Below are 15,088 nucleotides of genomic sequence, written 5' to 3'. Positions count from 1 at the left end.
TACTCCTGTCCCCTTTCTTGTATATGGGAGATATGTTGGCTATTCTCCAAGCATTGGGTACAGTACCAGTGTCTAATGACTGTTGGAATATAGCAGTTAATACTGGAGCAGTTTCGACAGCCAATTCCTTCAAAAAACGGGCAGGGATAAGATCAGGCCCAGTCGCTTTCTTGACCTGTAAGGACTTGAGCAGCTTTAACACCCCTTCGGTTGAGACGACAATGTTGTTGATAGATGGGTAAGCAGAGCCAGTCATCTTAGGCAAGTTAGATGTTTCCTCAGTTGTAAAAACTGACCTGAACTGGTTGTTGAAGGTGTTTGCTTTCCCCTTGCTGTCGAATATGACCTTGGAGCCTTGCTTGAGAGAAGAAACGCCAGTAGAATCTTGCTTCTTGGACTTGATAAATCTCCAGAAAGCCTTGTTAGATTTATCCTCTGGATTATTGAGCATGTTATTTTGGAAGGACCAGTAGTTCTGACGGACTTTCTTTTGGGTCAACTTCCTGTAATCCTTGTATGCTTCCCAATCAGATTGTTTTTGAGTCATTATAGCCTTATTGTAGAGGCACTGTTTTTTCCTGCTCATCTTCCGCACCCCTTTAGTGATCCAAGGGTTTGTATGACGGGTAGCAGACATCTTGGATGGGATATGATTCTCCATAAGCTCAAGAATTTTGGAAGTAAACATGTCCCAATTTGACTCCACGGATCTTGAGTTAGGGTCGCTAGATAGGAACACTTGCTGAAAATTAAGCATGTCAGCTTTCAGGTTGTTAATGTCGGCTTTATCAAACATGAACACTTTGCGGGGAATTTTCCTGTTCAGCTTTGGCTTAGTGTTCAATGTGAAACAGACTAACTCATGGTCACTAATCCCGAATACACCTTACACTGCTCAATGAATGCGGGATGGGTGGTGAGAACGAGATCAAGGATGTTTTTTGTTGCATCCGAAATGCGTGTTGGTTCCTTTACCATTTGGTCCATAAAAAATTCATTGCACATATCAAGGAGAAAAGCACATTTTGAAGGTTCTATGGCATAAGGTTTTACCACTCGGTCGATCCAATCGATATCGGCTAAATTTATGTCACCAGCAACGACGATGATTGCGTCCTTGAATTTAGATTGGATATCGGACAGAGAGTTTGCAAGTTGTTCAAGATTTGAAACAGGAGATTTTGGTGGACGATAAAAGGAGCCCAGAATTAACGGCTTCTGATGCTGGATGTGGATCTCGATCCATGTCAGTTCAGCCTCAGATTCTATAATGTTACACTCAGTGGCAATTATGTCGTCTTTGATCATGATAAAGACACCGCCTTTCCTCCCATGGGCTCGATCTTTCCTATAAGTAATGAAGCCAGGAGGGGTAATTTCTGTGGTGAGGATAGCACTACTGAGGTGAGACTCAGTTCCAATGACAATGTCTGCATTATGATGCTGAATCATGTTCTCAAGCTGGGGAACTTTTTCGTATAAACCATCACAATTCACCACTAACACTTTAAGTTTCCGATGACCTTTGTGGTGAGATTGACTGGGAACCTGTTTGGAACGGTGAGGATTGGTTGAAGGGGAAGATGATGCAATCGGTAACCCTATGTCCTCAGTAAGGGATAAGGTAGTGTCATCCAGGCAACTGAAGGAGTTTGATAACGAAATGCTGGAAAGCGTGTGGAATATTGTGGGGCTGATGTTAGGCAGGCCACACTGGCAACAAATCCACGCTGCACTACTATGTGCATTGGCCTCGTATAGAGTTTCTGGCATGTTCATACACTCGATGTGGTACCAGCCGTCACATTGATCGCACTGGAGACATTGCTGGCCCCATTTAGCTGGTTTTTGGCAGATAAGGCATGGGTATTTCACGGGCGTGGCCCAGGATTAACCTCAGTATCACCTGCTAACAGGAGAAGAGCCATGGCTAAGGACACATTTCTTTTGGGGCTGAAATTCATTTTCAGCTTCTTGTATGTAAGTTTCAGTGAAGTAAACGTGGTTGATGGGCCATAATTGTTCGACTCATAATCAAGAGCAGAAAAAAATCAAGAGCAGAACTAAGTATGTATGGGATAGAGAAATTATCTTACCCTTCCCAGAATCCTTTGCAACATGATACATCACCTCATTTCATCAAATGACACTACCATTACTACCATTCCCTTTGTTTTCATGTTGAGAATAGACTGGTAAACCATGGGTCAGTAGTCAAGAAATTAACATATTTTGCAAGACCTGGATGTGCTCTGTTCATTGAGATACATTTTGTCACTATCGCCCCATGTTGCACTAGATAGCAAATCAGCACGGAAATCAGTACAGAAAATTGAAATGGGAGAAATGCATTATGGGAAGTGTAAGATATCTTCTCTGTGTATGGGCACTACTGACTTTCTTGCAGTGCCTGTGATTGGTTACATTGCTTTGTATGTAACTGCCTTTCTTACAGTGCCTGTGATTGGTTACATTGCTTTTTATGTAACTGCCTTTCTTACAGTGCCTGTGATTGGTTACATTGCTGTGTATGTAACTGCCTTTCTGACAGTGCCTGTGATCGGTTACATTGCTGTGTATGTAACTGCCTTTTTTTCTGACAGTGCCTGTGATTGGTTACATTGCTGTGTATGTAACTGCCTTTCTTACAGTGCCTGTGATTGGTTACATTGCTGTGTATGTAACTGCCTTTTCTGACAGTGCCTGTGATTGGTTACATTGCTGTGTATGTAACTGCCTTTCTTACAGTGCCTGTGATTGGTTACATTGCTGTGTATGTAACTGCCTTTCCGACAGTGCCTGTGATTGGTTACATTGCTTTGTATGTAACTGCCTTTCTTACAGTGCCTGTGATTGGTTACATTGCTGTGTATGTAACTGCCTTTCTGACAGTGCCTGTGATTGGTTACATTGCTGTGTATGTAACTGCCTTTTTTTCTGACAGTGCCTGTGATTGGTTACATTGCTGTGTATGTAACTGCCTTTCTTACAGTGCCTGTGATTGGTTACATTGCTGTGTATGTAACTGCCTTTCTGACAGTGCCTGTGATTGGTTACATTGCTGTGTATGTAACTGCCTTTTTTTCTGACAGTGCCTGTGATTGGTTACATTGCTGTGTATGTAACTGCCTTTCTGACAGTGCCTGTGATTGGTTACATTGCTGTGTATGTAACTGCCTTTTTTTCTGACAGTCCCTGTGATTGGTTACATTGCTGTGTATGTAACTGCCTTTCCGACAGTGCCTGTGATTGGTTACATTGCTGTGTATGTAACTGCCTTTCTGACAGTGCCTGTGATTGGTTACATTGCTGTGTATGTAACTGCCTTTCTTACAGTGCCTGTGATTGGTTACATTGCCGAATACATCCAAAAACCTTTCGCCGCTAAATTATCAGTAACGTTGCCCTTTGCGGACAGATTAAAAGAATACAAAAAGCTTGATCACAACTCACTCTCGGTGAATCACTTGAAGCATGTATTAGATAGGAATGGTTTAATTGTAATTTACTATTCAGTACTCTATCATGTTCATTTCAATATAATTGTATTAAGTTTACTAAGTAACCAATTAAAATAGAGCTTTTAGATGGCCTGATTGGATCAGATCATGTCGCAAATATGGTTATTAAGGCTCATATTGAAATACCCTACCACGCTTTCACACAGAAAGAAGGCAGGGTTCCCCTCGCTAAGCGCGTGCCTCAGGAAAGCTCGGTCATAAAACGGAATATAAAGATGGATTATATGCATCAGTGATACACCCTGCCTTTTGAAGTGGTCCATGGCGAACGGGAAGAAAACAAACTGACTATGGCTCATCGCACAAACCCAGGAAAGCGCGCTCCTAATTTAAGTGGCTAATTGCAGTGTTATAATCACACAGGATTTTAACAAAAGAAGGCTAGCATAGGAAATCTGCAGGATGGCGCACACCTTCCTGTGTAAGGGAATTTCAATATGAGCCCTAAGAAGTTACAAAGATAAGTATGAGCATGAGAAGAAGTGACCTCTTTTGTATATTTATGAATATTATTGAGACTTTTTGCATGTTTTATTCCTTTGCAGTTATGTTAAGGAGTTACAAAGATGAATATGAACATGAGAAGAACGTACGTGAGGAGTTTGGATCCCGTATCGAGGAGCTGGAGAGTTTGCAGAAATCTACAGAGACCAAGAAGCAAGAAACTATAGGCATTCTACAAAATGAAATAGAGGATCTTAAAAGAATCAAGGTACGTTGCAGGGTCCTTACCATACATGTACATAAAGAGCAGATACCTTCTACCATGGGGGTTTTGCATTTTCAAAAATGGGGGGGCATTTGTTAGAAGTGAATTTTTAATGAAAAAACTCGTGAAATATGACTTCTGGAATTTGCGAAATACGACTTCCGGTTTGAAATTCAACATGGTGGTGCCCATACTGGGATTACATATTATCACAATATACTAAGAAATTGGATCTGTAAGTGCTTTTTTATTCAAGAGCCCTGGGCAAGAATGCAATTTATTTGGACATTCTACTTTAAATTGGATGGAAAGGTAAGCTAGAATGTGATTTGTCCATGCAATTTTGCGATCATAACATGCCAGTTTTAAGCTTACTTGTGGTGCTTACATGCTATGGCATGAAAAGTAAAACGAAGGTCCGTTTTTTTTTTTCTTTTTCTCTCCATCAATTCCTCTGAGACCACGCTATCACACAACTCCAAAATTGAACACCTTTTTAGAATTAAGGTATTTGTGGAATAAAATAAAGCCAACAGACAGTGTTATTTGTACTGCACCATGGTTTCATACGCATGATGTACATGTACGTAATGTTGTCTTACCGAACGACTACAAATGTGCGAAGTAAAGTGGCAATTCATGTAATTTATTGTTTCAGTCATCACATGCATGCATGTGTATAATAAATTACATAATTATGGTAGTTACATAAATTATAGAAGGCCTGACTAAATTTTGTGTGACTACAATAATACTCTAAGGCCTCAGACCATGCTGTAACCATTAGTAAATCGCAAACATCCTTTTAATGGACGTAACTTTACAAAGTGTCCCTGTAGTAAATCCCTATTGCTTACTTTAGTCATCCCATTGCATCTACTCATGAAGCCCCTGTGGCCAAGTAGTTAAGGTGCTGGTCTTGTAAACCAGAGATCCTGGGTTCAATTCCATGGGATCACTTTTCCTATTTCCTCCTTTAATAATGCCTTGACAGCGAAACAGATAAGATTTCATCATAGTTTGCCTATTACTGTCAAAAAAGCCACCGTTTTCATGTAACATTCCTCTTTGTTTGTTTTCAGTCCAAGCTTGAGAAAGATCAGAGAGAATCTAAGAATAAATTACAGTCATTACAATATGAGTTAGACAACAGTGAAGCAGTGCAGAGGGACTTTGTTAGGCTATCACAATCATTGCAGGTAGGAATACAGTCATTACAATATGAGTTAGACAACAGTGAAGCAGTGCAGAGGGACTTTGTTAGGGTATCACAATCATTGCAGGTAGGAATACAGTCATTACAATATGAGTTAGACAACAGTGAAGCAGTGCAGAGAGACTTTGTTAGGCTATCACAATCATTGCAGGTAGGAATACAGTCATTACAATATGAGTTAGACAACAGTGAAGCAGTGCAGAGGGACTTTGTTAGGGTATCACAATCATTGCAGGTAGGAATACAGTCATTACAATATGAGTTAGACAACAGTGAAGCAGTGCAGAGGGACTTTTAGGGTATCACAATCATTGCAGGTAGGAATACAGTTATTATAATATGAGTTAGACAACAGGGGCTAGTGAAGCAGTGCAGTGGGACTTGGTTAGGGTATCACAATCATTGCAGGTAGGAAAACAGTCATTACAATATGAGTTAGACAACAGTGAAGCAGTGCAGAGGGACTTTGTTAGGCATTCACAATCATTGCAGGTAGGAATACAGTCATTATAATATGAGTTAGACAACAGTGAAGCAGTGCAGAGAGACTTTGTTAGGATATCACAATCATTGCAGGTAGGAATACAGTCATTACAATATGAGTTAGACAACAGTGAAGCAGTGCAGAGAGACTTTGTTAGGATATCACAATCATTGCAGGTAGGAATACAGTCATTACAATATGAGTTAGACAACAGTGAAGCAGTGCAGAGGGACTTTGTTAGGTTATAACAATTATCAATTCATTTTGGTGGTGAGATGGCGGATCTGTGAAAAGGGTGAATAGTATATTAGTGAAAAAAGGATTGGCTTGCTAATCTGTTGATTCCTGATCCTGATCCCAATCTGTAAAATACCAAAAATACCCCCCAAAAATATGTCATCATACACATCCTACACTCCTCTATATTGGCACTTATCAACTTTGACTGATGGCCAATAGTGAAAGAGGAAACAACACATCTGGGTTTATTCATAAATTGTTACAACAAGCTCAACATTTTATGGCGAAATATTATCCATAATAATTGAAATGAAGTGACCATCTTGCCAAGGTTCAGACCAATGTAAAAGAACATTGTGATATGTAAAGGCAAGAACACCTACTCAAATCCTAGTATAAACATTAAGTAATTGCTGGTAATAAAACAAGTAAAAACCAGTTGAAAACACCTACCTTGGACAAACAACTTTAAGTAACTTTTCCAGCAAAATACAATGCTTTAGCTAATTGCTGCTGTGATTATCTAACTTCAGTGGTACAATAGGATGTGTTGGCGTGAATGAAGACTAAATACTGATTTTGCATGACAATAATTAATCTATTCATTCGATCTGCAAATGAGGGGATTTTCCCCGGTTCCGATATTGATCAGATTATGCCAAAAGTTGGACGAATTCGGAAGCAACTGATCAGATAGGTCCTACTCTAATAGAAAGAGGTTTTACTAAGACTTATTTTCATGTTTTTTATAGGTTCAACTAGAAAACATTCGTCAGAAGGATAATGAGGTACGATGGCAGCATGAGGATGATGCTGAGAAATGTAACGGATGTAAACAAGTGTTTGGCAAAAAAGAAAAAGGTATGTAACAGATGTAAACAAGTGTTTGGCAAAAAGAAAAAGGTATGCAATAGTGTAGGAATTATTTATTGGGATATTCCAGTTGAAATTCATACACCTTCTATAAAAGACATGACATTAATCTCCCACACAGGGAGTGTGAATTTCAAATGGGGCTACCTGAATGACTCCATTTGAAATCTGCACCCCCTGTGTGGGGAGAATAAGGTCATGTCTTCCATATGGTGTGTATGAGTTTCAACTGGACTAGCCCATTGTATATCAATTTGGTGGGTTATCAACATCAGTACATGCACTCATTTTTATACTCAATTGGTCTCCCAAATACACCCACATGTCTCCCTAAGTCACATACATGTAGACTGAATGCTTCATCATCTGCACATGTCTCCCAAATACACCCACATGTCTCCCTAAGTCACATACATGTAGACTGAATGCTTCATCATCTGCACATGTCTCCCAAATACACCCACATGTCTCCCTAAGTCACATACATGTAGACTGAATGCTTCATCATCTGCACATGTCTCCCAAATACACCCACATGTCTCCCTAAGTCACATACATGTAGACTGAATGCTTCATCATCTGCACATGTCTCCCAAATACACCCACATGTCTCCCTAAGTCACATACATGTAGACTGAATGCTTCATCATCTGCACATGTCTCCCAAATACACCCACATGTCTCCCTAAGTAACATACATGTAGACTGAATGCTTCATCATCTGCACATGTCTCCCAAATACACCCAAATGTCTCCCTAAGTCACATACATGTAGACTGAATGCTTCATCATCTGCACATGTCTCCCAAATACACCCACATGTCTCCCTAAGTCACATACATGTAGACTGAATGCTTCATCATCTGCACATGTCTCCCAAATACACCCAAATGTCTCCCTAAGTCACATACATGTAGACTGAATGCTTCATCATCTGCACATGTCTCCCAAATACACCCACATGTCTCCCTAAGTCACATACATGTAGACTGAATGCTTCATCATCTGCACATGTCTCCCAAATACACCCACATGTCTCCCTAAGTCACATACATGTAGACTGAATGCTTCATCATCTGCACATGTCTCCCAAATACACCCACATGTCTCCCTAAGTCACATACATGTAGACTGAATGCTTCATCATCTGCACATGTCTCCCAAATACACCCACATGTCTCCCTAAGTCACATACATGTAGACTGAATGCTTCATCATCTGCACATGTCTCCCAAATACACCCACATGTCTCCCTAAGTCACATACATGTAGACTGAATGCTTCATCATCTGCACATGTCTCCCAAATACACCCACATGTCTCCCTAAGTAACATACATGTAGACTGAATGCTTCATCATCTGCACATGTCTCCCAAATACACCCACATGTCTCCCTAAGTAACATACATGTAGACTGAATGCTTCATCATCTGCACATGTCTCCCAAATACACCCACATGTCTCCCTAAGTAACATACATGTAGACTGAATGCTTCATCATCTGCACATGTCTCCCAAATACACCCACATGTCTCCCTAAGTCACATACATGTAGACTGAATGCTTCATCATCTGCACATGTCTCCCAAATACACCCACATGTCTCCCTAAGTAACATACATGTAGACTGAATGCTTCATCATCTGCACATGTCTCCCAAATACACCCCCATGTCTCCCTAAGTAACATACATGTAGACTGAATGCTTCATCATCTGCACATGTCTCCCAAATACACCCACATGTCTCCCTAAGTAACATACATGTAGACTGAATGCTTCATCATCTGCACATGTCTCCCAAATACACCCACATGTCTCCCTAAGTCACATACATGTAGACTGAATGCTTCATCATCTGCACATGTCTCCCAAATACACCCACATGTCTCCCTAAGTAACATACATGTAGACTGAATGCTTCATCATCTGCACATGTCTCCCAAATACACCCACATGTCTCCCTAAGTAACATACATGTAGACTGAATGCTTCATCATCTGCCACATGTCTCCCAAATACACCCACATGTCTCCCTAAGTAACATACATGTAGACTGAATGCTTCATCATCTGCACATGTCTCCCAAATACACCCACATGTCTCCCTAAGTAACATACATGTAGACTGAATGCTTCATCATCTGCACATGTCTCCCAAATACACCCACATGTCTCCCTAAGTAACATACATGTAGACTGAATGCTTCATCATCTGCACATGTCTCCCAAATACACCCACATGTCTCCCTAAGTAACATACATGTAGACTGAATGCTTCATCATCTGCACATGTCTCCCAAATACACCCACATGTCTCCCTAAGTCACATACATGTAGACTGAATGCTTCATCATCTGCACATGTCTCCCAAATACACCCACATGTCTCCCTAAGTCACATACATGTAGACTGAATGCTTCATCATCTGCACATGTCTCCCAAATACACCCACATGTCTCCCTAAGTAACATACATGTAGACTGAATGCTTCATCATCTGCACATGTCTCCCAAATACACCCACATGTCTCCCTAAGTAACATACATGTAGACTGAATGCTTCATCATCTGCACATGTCTCCCAAATACACCCACATGTCTCCCTAAGTCACATACATGTAGACTGAATGCTTCATCATCTGCACATGTCTCCCAAATACACCCACATGTCTCCCTAAGTAACATACATGTAGACTGAATGCTTCATCATCTGCACATGTCTCCCAAATACACCCACATGTCTCCCTAAGTAACATACATGTAGACTGAATGCTTCATCATCTGCACATGTCTCCCAAATACACCCACATGTCTCCCTAAGTAACATACATGTAGACTGAATGCTTCATCATCTGCACATGTCTCCCAAATACACCCACATGTCTCCCTAAGTAACATACATGTAGACTGAATGCTTCATCATCTGCACATGTCTCCCAAATACACCCACATGTCTCCCTAAGTCACATACATGTAGACTGAATGCTTCATCATCTGCACATGTCTCCCAAATACACCCACATGTCTCCCTAAGTAACATACATGTAGACTGAATGCTTCATCATCTGCACATGTCTCCCAAATACACCCACATGTCTCCCTAAGTAACATACATGTAGACTGAATGCTTCATCATCTGCACATGTCTCCCAAATACACCCACATGTCTCCCTAAGTCACATACATGTAGACTGAATGCTTCATCATCTGCACATGTCTCCCAAATACACCCACATGTCTCCCTAAGTCACATACATGTAGACTGAATGCTTCATCATCTGCACATGTCTCCCAAATACACCCACATGTCTCCCTAAGTAACATACATGTAGACTGAATGCTTCATCATCTGCACATGTCTCCCAAATACACCCACATGTCTCCCTAAGTCACATACATGTAGACTGAATGCTTCATCATCTGCACATGTCTCCCAAATACACCCACATGTCTCCCTAAGTAACATACATGTAGACTGAATGCTTCATCATCTGCACATGTCTCCCAAATACACCCACATGTCTCCCTAAGTAACATACCTGTAGACTGAATGCTTCATCATCTGCACATGTCTCCCAAATACACCCACATGTCTCCCTAAGTAACATACATGTAGACTGAATGCTTCATCATCTGCACATGTCTCCCAAATACACCCACATGTCTCCCTAAGTCACATACATGTAGACTGAATGCTTCATCATCTGCACATGTCTCCCAAATACACCCACATGTCTCCCTAAGTCACATACATGTAGACTGAATGCTTCATCATCTGCACATGTCTCCCAAATACACCCACATGTCTCCCTAAGTAACATACATGTAGACTGAATGCTTCATCATCTGCACATGTCTCCCAAATACACCCACATGTCTCCCTAAGTCACATACATGTAGACTGAATGCTTCATCATCTGCACATGTCTCCCAAATACACCCACATGTCTCCCTAAGTAACATACATGTAGACTGAATGCTTCATCATCTGCACATGTCTCCCAAATACACCCACATGTCTCCCTAAGTAACATACATGTAGACTGAATGCTTCATCATCTGCACATGTCTCCCAAATACACCCACATGTCTCCCTAAGTCACATACATGTAGACTGAATGCTTCATCATCTGCACATGTCTCCCAAATACACCCACATGTCTCCCTAAGTAACATACATGTAGACTGAATGCTTCATCATCTGCACATGTCTCCCAAATACACCCACATGTCTCCCTAAGTCACATACATGTAGACTGAATGCTTCATCATCTGCACATGTCTCCCAAATACACCCACATGTCTCCCTAAGTCACATACATGTAGACTGAATGCTTCATCATCTGCACATGTCTCCCAAATACACCCACATGTCTACACCCCCTAAGTAACATACATGTAGACTGAATGCTTCATCATCTGCACATGTCTCCCAAATACACCCACATGTCTCCCTAAGTAACATACATGTAGACTGAATGCTTCATCATCTGCACATGTCTCCCAAATACACCCACATGTCTCCCTAAGTCACATACATGTAGACTGAATGCTTCATCATCTGCACATGTCTCCCAAATACACCCACATGTCTCCCTAAGTAACATACATGTAGACTGAATGCTTCATCATCTGCACATGTCTCCCAAATACACCCACATGTCTAACATACATAAGTGCTTCACATACATGTAGACTGAATGCTTCACATCATCTGCACATGTCTCCCAAATACACCCACATGTCTCCCTAAGTCACATACATGTAGACTGAATGCTTCATCATCTGCACATGTCTCCCAAATACACCCACATGTCTCCCTAAGTAACATACATGTAGACTGAATGCTTCATCATCTGCACATGTCTCCCAAATACACCCACATGTCTCCCTAAGTAACATACATGTAGACTGAATGCTTCATCATCTGCACATGTCTCCCAAATACACCCACATGTCTCCCTAAGTAACATACATGTAGACTGAATGCTTCATCATCTGCACATGTCTCCCAAATACACCCACATGTCTCCCTAAGTAACATACATGTAGACTGAATGCTTCATCATCTGCACATGTCTCCCAAATACACCCACATGTCTCCCTAAGTCACATACATGTAGACTGAATGCTTCATCATCTGCACATGTCTCCCAAATACACCCACATGTCTCCCTAAGTAACATACATGTAGACTGAATGCTTCATCATCTGCACATGTCTCCCAAATACACCCACATGTCTCCCTAAGACACATACATGTAGACTGAATGCTTCATCATCTGCACATGTCTCCCAAATACACCCACATGTCTCCCTAAGTCACATACATGTAGACTGAATGCTTCATCATCTGCACATGTCTCCCAAATACACCCACATGTCTCCCTAAGTAACATACATGTAGACTGAATGCTTCATCATCTGCACATGTCTCCCAAATACACCCACATGTCTCCCTAAGTAACATACATGTAGACTGAATGCTTCATCATCTGCACATGTCTCCCAAATACACCCACATGTCTCCCTAAGTCACATACATGTAGACTGAATGCTTCATCATCTGCACATGTCTCCCAAATACACCCCAAATACACCCACATGTCTGCTTCATCATCTGCACATGTCTCCCAAATACTCCCACATGTCTCCCTAACATACATGTAGACTGAATGCTTCATCATCTGCACATGTCTCCCAAATACACCCACATGTCTCCCTAAGTCACATACATGTAGACTGAATGCTTCATCATCTGCACATGTCTCCCAAATACACCCACATGTCTCCCTAAGTAACATACATGTAGACTGAATGCTTCATCATCTGCACATGTCTCCCAAATACACCCACATGTCTCCCTAAGTAACATACATGTAGACTGAATGCTTCATCATCTGCACATGTCTCCCAAATACACCCACATGTCTCCCTAAGTCACATACATGTAGACTGAATGCTTCATCATCTGCACATGTCTCCCAAATACACCCACATGTCTCCCTAAGTAACATACATGTAGACTGAATGCTTCATCATCTGCACATGTCTCCCAAATACACCCACATGTCTCCCTAAGTCACATACATGTAGACTGAATGCTTCATCATCTGCACATGTCTCCCAAATACACCCACATGTCTCCCTAAGTAACATACATGTAGACTGAATGCTTCATCATCTGCACATGTCTCCCAAATACACCCACATGTCTCCCTAAGTCACATACATGTAGACTGAATGCTTCATCATCTGCACATGTCTCCCAAATACACCCACATGTCTCCCTAAGTCACATACATGTAGACTGAATGCTTCATCATCTGCACATGTCTCCCAAATACACCCACATGTCTCCCTAAGTAACATACATGTAGACTGAATGCTTCATCATCTGCACATGTCTCCCAAATACACCCACATGTCTCCCTAAGTCACATACATGTAGACTGAATGCTTCATCATCTGCACATGTCTCCCAAATACACCCACATGTCTCCCTAAGTCACATACATGTAGACTGAATGCTTCATCATCTGCACATGTCTCCCAAATACACCCACATGTCTCCCTAAGTAACATACATGTAGACTGAATGCTTCATCATCTGCACATGTCTCCCAAATACACCCACATGTCTCCCTAAGTAACATACATGTAGACTGAATGCTTCATCATCTGCACATGTCTCCCAAATACACCCACATGTCTCCCTAAGTCACATGTACATGTCAGACTGAATGCTTCATCATCTGCACATGTCTCCCAAATACACCCACATGTCTCCCTAAGTCACATACATGTAGACTGAATGCTTCATCATCTGCACATGTCTCCCAAATACACCCACATGTCTCCCTAAGTAACATACATGTAGACTGAATGCTTCATCATCTGCACATGTCTCCCAAATACACCCACATGTCTCCCTAAGTAACATACATGTAGACTGAATGCTTCATCATCTGCACATGTCTCCCAAATACACCCACATGTCTCCCTAAGTCACATACATGTAGACTGAATGCTTCATCATCTGCACATGTCTCCCAAATACACCCACATGTCTCCCTAAGTCACATACATGTAGACTGAATGCTTCATCATCTGCACATGTCTCCCAAATACACCCACATGTCTCCCTAAGTCACATACATGTAGACTGAATGCTTCATCATCTGCACATGTCTCCCAAATACACCCACATGTCTCCCTAAGTAACATACATGTAGACTGAATGCTTCATCATCTGCACATGTCTCCCAAATACACCCACATGTCTCCCTAAGCAACATACATGTAGACTGAATGCTTCATCATCTGCACATGTCTCCCAAATACACCCACATGTCTCCCTAAGTCACATACATGTAGACTGAATGCTTCATCATCTGCACATGTCTCCCAAATACACCCACATGTCTCCCTAAGTACCCACAACATACATGTAGACTGAATGCTTCATCATCTGCACATGTCTCCCAAATACACCCACATGTCTCCCTAAGTCACATACATGTAGACTGAATGCTTCATCATCTGCACATGTCTCCCAAATACACCCACATGTCTCCCTGAAGTAACATACATGTAGACTGAATGCTTCATCATCTGCACATGTCTCCCAAATACACCCACATGTCTCCCTAAGTAACATACATGTAGACTGAATGCTTCATCATCTGCACATGTCTCCCAAATACACCCACATGTCTCCCTAAGTAACATACATGTAGACTGAATGCTTCATCATCTGCACATGTCTCCCAAATACACCCACATGTCTCCCTAAGTCACATACATGTAGACTGAATGCTTCATCATCTGCACATGTCTCCCAAATACACCCACATGTCTCCCTAAGTAACATACATGTAGACTGAATGCTTCATCATCTGCACATGTCTCCCAAATACACCCACATGTCTCCCTAAGTAACATACATGTAGACTGAATGCTTCATCATCTGCACATGTCTCCCAAATACACCCACATGTCTCCCTAAGTCACATACATGTAGACTGAATGCTTCATCATCTGCA

At 41.4% G+C, this 15,088-nt stretch overlaps 1 pseudogene; it reads left to right on the top strand.

The window, feature by feature from the left end:
* LOC140144148 (rab GTPase-binding effector protein 1-like) overlaps positions 1–7,039 on the top strand; it is a 29,402-nt pseudogene extending 22,363 nt beyond the window's left edge.
* Positions 7,040–15,088: the final 8,049 nt, after the last annotated feature.

The sequence above is a fragment of the Amphiura filiformis genome, unplaced genomic scaffold (assembly GCF_039555335.1).
Source record: "Amphiura filiformis unplaced genomic scaffold, Afil_fr2py scaffold_42, whole genome shotgun sequence".
In the NCBI taxonomy this organism is placed as follows: domain Eukaryota; kingdom Metazoa; phylum Echinodermata; class Ophiuroidea; order Amphilepidida; family Amphiuridae; genus Amphiura; species Amphiura filiformis.
The sequence above is the reverse complement of the archived record's forward strand: the minus strand, read 5'-3'. Positions and strand labels throughout refer to the sequence as shown.